This window comes from Arachis ipaensis, chromosome B4, assembly GCF_059453495.1.
Source record: "Arachis ipaensis isolate K30076 ecotype BB chromosome B4, ASM5945349v1, whole genome shotgun sequence".
Classification (NCBI taxonomy): domain Eukaryota; kingdom Viridiplantae; phylum Streptophyta; class Magnoliopsida; order Fabales; family Fabaceae; genus Arachis; species Arachis ipaensis.
Window position 1 is genome coordinate 13,240,902 of NC_142439.1, and position 10,944 is coordinate 13,251,845.

At 32.1% G+C, this 10,944-nt stretch overlaps 2 long non-coding RNA genes across 2 annotated transcripts; one reads left to right on the forward strand and one right to left on the reverse strand.

Annotated features, from left to right (window-relative positions):
- The first annotated feature begins 3,132 nt into the window (after window positions 1-3,132).
- On the forward strand, window positions 3,133-5,271 carry LOC107637595 (uncharacterized). The gene is made up of 3 exons (XR_015881175.1): window positions 3,133-3,318; window positions 4,142-4,378; window positions 4,859-5,271. It is a non-coding gene; the product is annotated as an uncharacterized LOC107637595 (long non-coding RNA).
- A 1,393-nt stretch (window positions 5,272-6,664) lies between these two features.
- Window positions 6,665-8,683, reverse strand: LOC107638901 (uncharacterized). Its single transcript, XR_001619889.3, has 2 exons — window positions 8,390-8,683; window positions 6,665-7,481 (listed from the first exon to the last, which is right to left on the reverse strand). It is a non-coding gene; the product is annotated as an uncharacterized LOC107638901 (long non-coding RNA).
- Window positions 8,684-10,944: the final 2,261 nt, after the last annotated feature.

Consider the following 10,944-nt stretch of genomic DNA (forward strand, 5'->3'; position numbering starts at 1 on the left):
CGTGTATGCGTGGAAGATGAAAAAGTAGAGTGACGCGTGAGCGTCGACCCTGCACGCGCGTGGGAGTCAGAAAAGTAGAGTGACGCGTGTGCGTCAGCCATGCGTACACGTGAGTGCGTTTTGTGCTCCTCGCACAAAACCAGTACAATACCCGTGCAACTCTCTAGATTTTCTACGGGGTATTCGCATTAGTGAAGCGACGCGTACGCGTCGGCCAGGCGCACGCGTGAGAGAGTAAAAATCGTGAGTGACGCGTGCGCATTGGCCATGCGTGCGCGTCGGGGTACGTTTTACCAAAAATTTTACAAAGTTAAAAAGCTGCAGATTTACATTTTTAAACCCTAAAATTCCAACGCACATAACTTCTTCTACAAAATTTCTTTTTCAACCATTTCTGAACCGTTGGAAAGATCGTTGAATAAAATTTCATAAAAATTCAATTTTGAAGAATTCCAAACTCTGTGGACCGAGTTATGGACTGCCAAAATTGGTCAAAAATCAGTTTTTACCCAACAATAGAAATCACCAATTTTTCCAATGTTCACAAGCGAAATTCATTTTCACTCATCCAAATGACCACAACCCAACCATATTAACATAATTATACTCAACCAAAACCAACCTACCTCATCTATACAATTTCACCCAAAATTATCAAATTTCACACCTCAATTCCTCAAACCTTATTATTCAATAACCAAACCAATTATTCACACATTCAATACCTAAAATCCATCCAATCTCTTATATCATCACACAATACACACATCAACTTACCTTTCTTACATGTTTCCGGCCTCCGGCCCAAGATTCACGGCCTCCGGCCCAAATTCACAATTTAAATGCATATTCCACAAACCAACATTCTTTATCCAATTCATCAAATTCTCAACACACCAAACATACAAATTCACACAATTCTTAACCCAATCATTAATTCACATTACATATCAACTATGCATATTAGTACCAACTATTTACATAATCTAAACTTAAAGAGGAAAACATAAAATGGGCAGAGGACAGTGGATTACTCACCACAAAACTTCAATAGAATTGTAGAAGATGAGAAGAGCGATGTATGGCCGCAAACGGCTCGTCAATCGGAGTTCCAGAGAGAAAGTTATGATGATTTGAAGTTTGATAAAGTTAGGATTTTCTCTCTTCTTCCTCTCTTCTCCATTTCAGCGCCCCTACCCTCTTTCTTTAGGGTAAATGAGCTGAAATGCTCATAACTAATGTTTATATATGTTGGGTCTTGGGCTCACTTGGGCCCGGTTCACTTGGTCTGGTCTGTTGGCTCAATTTTGGGCCAAAACCTCTAAGATTAGAGTTTTAAATCGTATTTTAAATATTTCTATCTTCGCAGCCGGTACTTCCGGTCAAATTTTCAGTGCGCATTTTTATTCAGAAAACTATATTTTCCGACTCAGAAAAATTCGCTGAGTCCAAATATCATATTTAAATTATCAAATTCCGATTGCTAAATTTTCTAACCATATTCGCTCATATTTAATTTATTATTTAATTAATTACGATTTGACCGGATTTTACAAAATGAATTAGATTTTATTAACCAGTTTATAAAAAGAAATAATATAGAGATGGTTCTAAGTATAATGTTGCATCTACACTATAATTTGAAATTTTTTAAGTAGTATATGATAATAATATTTATTTATCCCATTAAATTATTAAATTTGACCCCACAATAATTTTTTATTCAATTTTCGCTACTTAACATTCAATATAAGAACTTCATATTAGATGTTCGTGAGAAGAATGAAGTTTTAAATTTAAACGAGATTAGTGTTCATTCTTTTTTAAAAATCGATTTGAAAAATATTATTTATCTTTTTTTGAAATTAGTTTAAGTTTTTCCGTAGAAACTGTATTAATTGAAAGAACTTTTCTAACTATAAATATCAATAAGAGTCGGCTTCTAATTGTATTGGAAAGTGAACCTCTAAATAATTGTTTAGTAATATATAAATTTTGATTGTATCGTAAAAAAAGTTACTTTTTTTTTAAAATATAAAATTTAAAGAAATAGAATTTTAAAGTATATGTTATTATTTAAATTACTATTTTAGTGTTTGAATTAATAAATTAGATATTTTAAAAACTAATAATATCTTACCATAACAAAATATAATTATAACAATAATTATTGTAACAACTCTAATTTTTGCACTAATACGAGTTTTTCTTAAAATAATATTTTAAAGCGATTAGTTTTATTTTGACGAGTCGACTTCGAACCCCGAAGTAAAACAAATGGTAATATAACTTTATTATTATGTTATTTATTTATTTTACTTGCTCTAATTATAATGGAGCCTAGATAATAATATTAATATTATTATCAAGTCCAACTTTTATCAATAAAATTAATTATTGGTATTTTCTGATGAACTTAGAATTAATAATGCTTCGTCAAATATCTTTTAATTTTTAAGTTATTAATATCATTTATATTAGTAACTCATATATATTTAACCTACTTATTATTATTATTATTATTATTATTATTATTATTATTATTATTGACCGAAAGAAAAAAAACATGGAATCACATTAAAAAATAACAACCTTAATCATCAGCATATCCTTTAATTTTGGTGATTGCTACGGTACAATTACTAATTTATACGTATCGATACGATATAATAAAAGAGACAAATAAAAATTTGCCATGTGAATTTTACTTATTTTCGTCAGCATTTATTTTTTATTTAATTTTTAAAAAATATTAAATATTATATTTACAAAAATATTCTCATATATAATTATATAAAATAAATATATCCTTATAATTAATTTTATTAAATGATTAAACAATCCTTTTTATTTATGTGACAAGAATACCTATTTTTAATAATAATTTAAATTAAAATTAAATCAACAAATCATTTCAAAAAATAAAAATAAAAATAAAATCAATTAATCAAAAACATCATATGTGCTTGCTTTTCTTCTTCTCATCATCATCAAAAGTGCCCCAAAAATGATGAACAAATCCTAATCCTGGCAAAAGTCTCAAAAGTCAAAACCAGTTCCTGTCTCCCTCTCCCTACTCACCACGCCCTTCCTTGTTGCTTCCTTAGTCCAGTCTCTGCTGCGTGCTACCCTGCCTCGCACTGTCCCACCTTTGCCGCCCTGCCTCACGCTGCTGTCGCCGTCCTGCCTCGCACCATCGCTTAGTCTGTGGGTGTTGTATCGCACAATGCTTCTGCGGCCTGTGGGTGTTGCCAATTGGAAGTTGCTAGCGTCGCCGTTGCTGCTGCTCTCTTCTCTGTTGTAGTGCCGCCAGTTTAAGTAAGCCACAAACCTCCTCTTCTCCCCTCTGATAGTCCCTTCCTACCTCTGTTCAATACTTTAGTTGAATGTTAAAACTTTAATCTGCTATATTCCTATTTTTTGTTCTGGATATGATTATGAATTTATAATTCTACTGAATTGACTTTTATATATAATTAAAACATGATTCATTCCCATGTTACTTACTATATACCTCATTAATGGTTGAAGCAAAATAAAGCGCTATCAAAGAAGAATGGACCACATCATCTTACCGTAATGATCAATTCACAAACTGCTATTGAGCAAATCAACTTTAATTTTTGAAGTTATAAACCAACTGAAGATTTATATATTTATATATAAAAAATAGATAAGAGTATATTAATATAATAAATTACAGAGAGGCTTGTATATTAGCATAATGTCGAACTAAATTCAGTTAAACTTTTGAAGTTTTTTAGTTGAATTTTCCTCTATTCTATTTTGTTCTAAATCCTCTCGAATGAACTATTTATTTATTTATTTATTTTGTTCAATTTTGTTTTGAATTTGCTGTTGTTCAATTGATATCCGTAGGCACATGTACCTACTGAAATCTGTTCCAAGTGTTGCTGGTAGTTGCACTTTATTTATTTGTGTTTATAGTGTAGTTGTTTTCTTATAACTAGTAGGACTAAGATCTCCTGGTATAGAAATTCATTGCAAAATAAGACATGCGTTAACTTCCTTCCCAAATAATATCCATTTCTCCATTTTCTCTGTAATGTATTGTACAAGTAAACAATTGGTGCTTGTGCATCTTGACTAATATTATGCAATTATACTTATTTTCCAACAGACATAATTGCAATCAACAACAACAACATTAGAGGAGATGAGGGTGAAAAGGAGAGATGCAGAACAGTGGATGTCTCATAGACTCCTCCCTGACAGCCTTAGATAGCGAATTAGACGATATGAGCAGTACAAATGGCAAGAAACCAGAGGTGTTGACGAGTATAACTTGATTTGCAATCTTTCAAATGATTTGAGAAGGGACATTAAGCACCATCTTTGCTTGGCTTTGCTGATGAGAGTAAGTTTCTTCACCTACTTTGTCATGTAATCATATGCAAAAACAAAGGTCTCTTTAAGATTGGATGACTGAATTAATTTTATAAAAAATATTCATTTTAAATGATCTTCTTTTATTCTTCATGGTGATTCAATGCACTGATATAATAAGTTTGGTGTGAATATTGCTCCAATTTTAGTTTGTGCAAGTGTTTCTTCCTTTCTGGAAAAGATCTGTTGGTGATTTGACAACTTTTCCCATAAACTCTTAAGTCGATTTTGATTGTTTTACTAGATTTTGTATTAAGTTTTTGCTGTCTATTTATCTATCTAGGCTTTTTTTATTTATTTATTTTTGGAGGAAATGATGTATTCCTTTGATCAACTAGAAAAAAATGTTATGTTCATATAGTGCTTCTATTTTCAGCCGCTTGACATTGTGTGCCCTATAATAGATGCTGGCATGTTCTTTCTCTCTAATGCGACCTTTTATGTTATTTAGGGGCTGCTGTTGCAATTCAATATGGTACTAGAGCAATTTCTGGTTTCTTTAGCTATGATAATGTCAAAGTTGGCGACATAATTGTGAAGAATCATGTATGGCTGATCCTCAACCCCTTCTATACTATTAGACAAGGGTGTAATCTGCTTGGTTTTTTCACATTCTATGCATTATTAAGTGATAGAGTACCCTTTGATCTCTACCAGGAATTTATTGAAGCAAATAGAGAGCCTAGTGTGACATTTAGTGGAGTTAACGAGGTTGTTTAGCTATTGCAGAATCAGGGACTTCCTTGGTAGGTCCAACGGTGCTCTAACTATGGTTGCTAGTTTGTTATTCAATTCCTTTTGTAGAATTTAGTGGAGTTAATGAGGGTAGAATAATCAATGTAAATTAGAGGTTTAAACAATTAATTGTTTGTGGTTTTAAAGCACTTTTAATTCTTATTGCTATGCTAATACTCTGCAACAAGGTCAAAATATTGTCACTAGAATATTTGACAGAAAAATCATGATAGGACATAAATCCAAAAGGTAATATCTAGCTAAATGCTAGGATTTTTGACATTTTCTATTCTCCTATATAATTTATGCAATATATTTGCTTTTAGATTATGTTATAACTATGTGCAAACTGTGATTACTATGATAAATCATGCAATTGGAACATCAAGAGTTGTAAGCCAAGAATGCAAAGCCGTTGTTGCACAGTATGGACAAATAATCATAGAGGAATGTTATCAACTGGTAGTTTGGGTGCTCTATCAATTGATGCTTTTGTATATATTAATGCTACTCATGAAAATATATATTGAGACCAACTTTTGAAAGCAAAAGTTAAGCAGAATCGTAGAGTATTTAAACTTGATCTACAAGAATACAAATTAGAATTCTAACTTCTAATTCTATAAAGTCATTCATATAATGTTGACAGAAAGGTCTATAGAAAATATAGTGCATAATAATTTTTTAAGTTAAAGAGATGAAACTAACAATTCAAAATATAAACCAAACATGACTACATGACAATTACGGATTTTTATTTTTTATTTTTTTGAATTTTTTGTCTATACTTATGGTAATTCTTGGTAGTAGAGTCAATGATAATATGCAACATCAAGTTGTGGGATTTTAAAATCAAATCTAACACAAGTTGCATTCTTATACCATTATTAACTTTAAAAAAAAGTATAAATATTTTAGAGTTACAAACAAAACCATATACACTAGTAAATGAGGTGTTATTTATCCTTTTTCTTTTGATTACATTTATTATATAATTAATTATACATTTTTCTGTAGTTTGTCGTCTAAATTGTCACTCATACTCCATAATCATTGTTGTGTAATAAGACGCAGTTAGCTTATGCAGATAAATATTTCAAAAAAAAAAAATACAAATACGGATATTCTTTACAAGTCAGGAGCTTGTTCTCCTGTTTCTAGTGTATCTACAAATGCAAAATCAAGAATTTTCGAGATATTTTCGACTCCAGTAATCTCGGGCAATTCTTTTGGCATTATCTGCCAACTCCAATGTAGTGTTTCGAGTACCTCTTAATCAACTTTTGAATGATAATGGCTATATTCAACAAACAATTTTCTTTTTAATAAGTCTATACAGTTATGGAAATGTAACAGCAATAAATCAATGGTCCCACTATCATTGCCAAATGATTTTCTGCACATTTACTGTTTTGAGTGGAATTCCAAGTACACAGGAAATATCCGAGTATAGCCCTTCTAAAAATTTTAATTGACCTAATATTGATGACTAGCAGATCCGGTTGATCAAAGTAAGCTTAACTTATTGAAACATGTCCCAGGCCCAGCCTTGTTATTCAAAAACTCAATGAGAAATTAAAGATTCAAGTGTAACAGTTATACATGATAACAATAATATATTTTGATATTTCTGACAAACACACTAGAGCACAATTCAAGTAACAGGAATGAAACTCACTCCCTATCTACCAATAAAGCTGGAAGCAGAATTGATAGTTTGGAAAATTTGGCATCCCAAGTCCTAAATGCAGTATGATCCTACAATAAAATCCTCAACCTAACTTCTCTAAGAAGTATTTATGCTCAAAGAAATTAAAGAAACCCATAATAACTTGAGAAACAACCTTTTGATTTTCTATTCCAAGGGACAACGGAGAATAAATGCTTTGATAAATAGACGGTTTAAGCAGCAACCGTTTGCTTCCGAGCAAAAGAAATCCCCTTTTCGAAGCTGATCTTAAGTTCTGGCTAAAGCGCTTCCAAAGCCTTCTGTTCGTATTCAGTCAACCCTTGGAGATCAGATGGAATCAAAGCCTCAACTCTGATTGTACAAAGGAGCACTCGTACACGTCCCCATCTCCATCGAGCACACACGTCCCCATATCCATCGAGCACACGAAGAGACGACTCAACGAATCTAGCAGCGGCATATGCCATAGACAGAATAGCAGATCCGGCACCAGCCTTTGCTTCAACAACTTCTGTTCCAACATTCTGAATCCTAATAGTTAAGTCTTCAATCTCTTCATCTGTTCCTGGTTCTAATTCTTGATCATCTTCTGATATATTTTTTTCCCTTCACTTTGTTGTTGGTTTCTAATTGAACAACCTACATTACTCTATGAGTAAGCATCTTTATTAATGGTTGTTATATGTTGAAAGGAACTAGTTGTTAAATATTGAACATCTAATTGAACTACTAGCATCTTGAATACATTTTTACTAGTTTCGTTTTTTAGCTTCTCAGCAGAAATGTCTATAAAAAGGCTAGGGAATCAAAATTACAGGGAAAATGGAGAAATGGATATTATTTGGGAAGGAAATTAACGGATGTCTTATTTTGCAATGAATTTCTATTACCAGGAGATCTTAGTTCTACTAGTTATAAGAAAACAACTACACCATAAACACAAATAAATAAAGTGCAACTACCAGCAACACTTGGAACAGATTTCAGTAGGTACATGTGCTTACGGATATCAATTGAACAACAGCAAATTCAAAACAAAATTGAACAAGAAAAAATAAACAGCTCATTCGAGAGGATTCAGAACAAAATAGAATAGAGGAAAATTCAACTAAAAGACTTCAAGTAAAGTTTAACCGAGTTTAGTTCGACATTATGCTAATATACAAGCCTCTCTGTAATTTATTATATTAATATACTCTTATCTATTTTTTATATATAAATATATAAATCTTCAGTTGGTTTATAACTTCAAAAATTAAAGTTGATTTGCTCAATAGCAGTTTGTGAATTGATCATTACGGTAAGATGATGTGGTCCATTCTTCTTTGATAGCGCTTCATTTTGCTTCAACCATTAACGAGGTATATCGTAAGTAACATGGGAATGAATCATATTTTAATTATATATAAAAGTCAATCCAGTAGAATTATAAATTCATAATTATATCCAGAACAAAAAATAGGAATATAGCAGATTAAAGTTTGAACATTCAACTAAAGTATTGAACAGAGGTAGGAAGGGACTATCAGAGGGGAGAAGAGGAGATTTGTGGCTTACTTAAACCGGCGGCGCCACAGCAGAGAAGAGAGCAGCAGCAACGGCGACGCTAGCAACTTCCAATCGGCAACACCCACAGACTAGGCGACGGTGCGAGGCAAGGCGGTGACAACAGCGTGAGGCAGGGCGGCAAAGGTGGGACAGTGCGAGGCAGGGGAGCACGCAGCGGAGACTGGACTAGGAAGCAACAAGAAAGGGTGTGGCGAGTAGGGAGAGGGAGACGAGAACTGGTTTTGACTTTTGAGACTTTTGCCAGGATTAGGGTTTGTTCATCATTTTTGGGGCACTTTGGATGATGAAAAGAAGAACACCAAGCACATATGATGTTTTTGATTAATTAATTTTATTTTTCTTTTTATTTTTTGAAATGATTTGTTGATTTAATTTAAATTTAAATTTAAATTATTATTAAAAATGGGTATTCTTGTCACATAAATAAAAAGGATTGTTTAATCATTTAATAAAATTAATTATAATGATATATTTATTTTATATAATTATATATGTGGATATTTTTGTAAATATAATTATTTAATATTTTTTAAAAATTAAATAAAAAATAAATGCTGACGAAAATAAATAAAATTTACATGGCAAATTTTTATTTGTCTATTTTTTATATCGGTACATATAAATTAGTAATTATATCGTAGCAATCACCTTAATTTTTTCTAAGTGACTGAACAAAATGAAGAAAGAAAAAAAGGAAGCTGGTGATACCTAATTACTTATCATTACAAGCATGACACCTAACCACTTTATATCATATTAATCATCATCAATTCACTTCATTTGGTTTTCATTTCATGCACCGTGAGGAAGAGAGAAGAGTGACCGAGGGAGAGAAAGAGAGAGAACTGTAATCCCTATCGAACTTTCGGTTTCGATTTCTTGCGATCCATAACCCCAATAAAAAATTTAATTCGGTAAAAGTGTTCATATCCTCTTTTTCTACGTGTTGGCATCGCTTTTGATCGGTGGAAGTCGATGGTGACATAGCTCCCCTACCCCTTGAGTTCGGCCAACTGGAGTTCTAGGAGGCACAAACGATTCCGGACGTTTTTTTTCTTCAATGGCTCGGTCAGATGGCTTCTCCGGAGCTTCGAGTATTTTGATTTCGTATGAAGGTAGAATTTCGGTAAATTCTCACTGATTAAATTTGAGATGGATAAGTGAATGATTGTTATGATTAATTATTGATGGAGTTTGGTTGAGTTTATATTGAATTTTGTGGATATTTTGTTACATTTGATTAAGCTTGTGCTGCCCAAACCATGATAATGAGACTGATTTAGGGCTGTCATTGTGTTAGTTTTGAATAAAATGGGTGAGGTTTAATGGTAGAGGAATTAAATTAAAAGTTGTGAAAATTTCGTAACCGAAAAAAAAAATTCAAAATCAAGTATATATTTTGAAAGTTTACAAGAGGAGGTTGTAATTTTGAAAAGAATAATTGTCACCAAAACAAATATTATTTTTAAATATGAAAATGTAATTTGATAAGAGATCGGGGTTAAATTTATAATTATATAAATTTTCAGGTATTTTGGATAATAAGTAAAGGTCAGGGGTAAAAGGGACATTTTATAAAAGCTCAGGTTCTTTTATAAATATGAAAATAAGTGAGAATTTAATTATAATTTTGCAAAATATTAAGGTTAAGAACAGAATATTAAAGAGTTTGTGATTTATAAGTAATTAATAAAAGTTTAAAAATAAAGTTTTATAAACTAAATTTTAAGAAAAGATAGATATATTGTTTACTATTTAAATTTTCTTACTTATATTATTGTTATCCTTTTATTAAGAATATTTAAGTCAGAGAAAAGCAAATCGAAGAACTTTTAAAAGCTTTAGAGGACACAGAAAATTTAAGAATCCTATGACTCTTTTTCATAAGACATTAAGGAAAGGCGAGGGAAGAATGCGAAGTTGAATTATAATAAAGAATTAAAAGATTGAAGAAAAGAGGAGAGAAAGAAAAGATGTAAGAAAATAAAAGAAAAGGATGAGAAAGAAAAGAAAAGAAAAAAACTAAAAGAGAATAATGTATTAAGTAAAAGGATCTCTGCCACAGAAGGACAGAGAGTAGTGACTGAGAAGATTTTAATGAACATCTGCTACAGTAGAGCATATAGAAAAGAAGGTATTAATTAAAGAAATCTCTACCTCAATAGAGTAGAGAGCAAAGATTAAAAAGAAATTGAGTGCTGTTGGGCCTTAGTGCCAAATGTCTAGAGAGGATGGCGATGCGTAATGCTCACTTGACACTATAAGGACGGCTCAGTGAGGACGGCGATGCGTAACACTCACTGAAGACCGAAAGGAAGGTTCCCCCATGAGGACGGCGATGCGTAACGCTCATGGAGGGGATGTTGGCTGAGATAAGGACGGCGGTACGAAACGCTTATCTCAGGACCAGTGTCGGAAATCGGACAACAAACTGACACTTGAGCTCATGGCCTGTATAGGACTAGACATGCATCATACTTGTTTGTGCATATTGGTTTATGATTGTGTTTTCTATGATTGTGTGTGCTTGTGATTGGATTCTA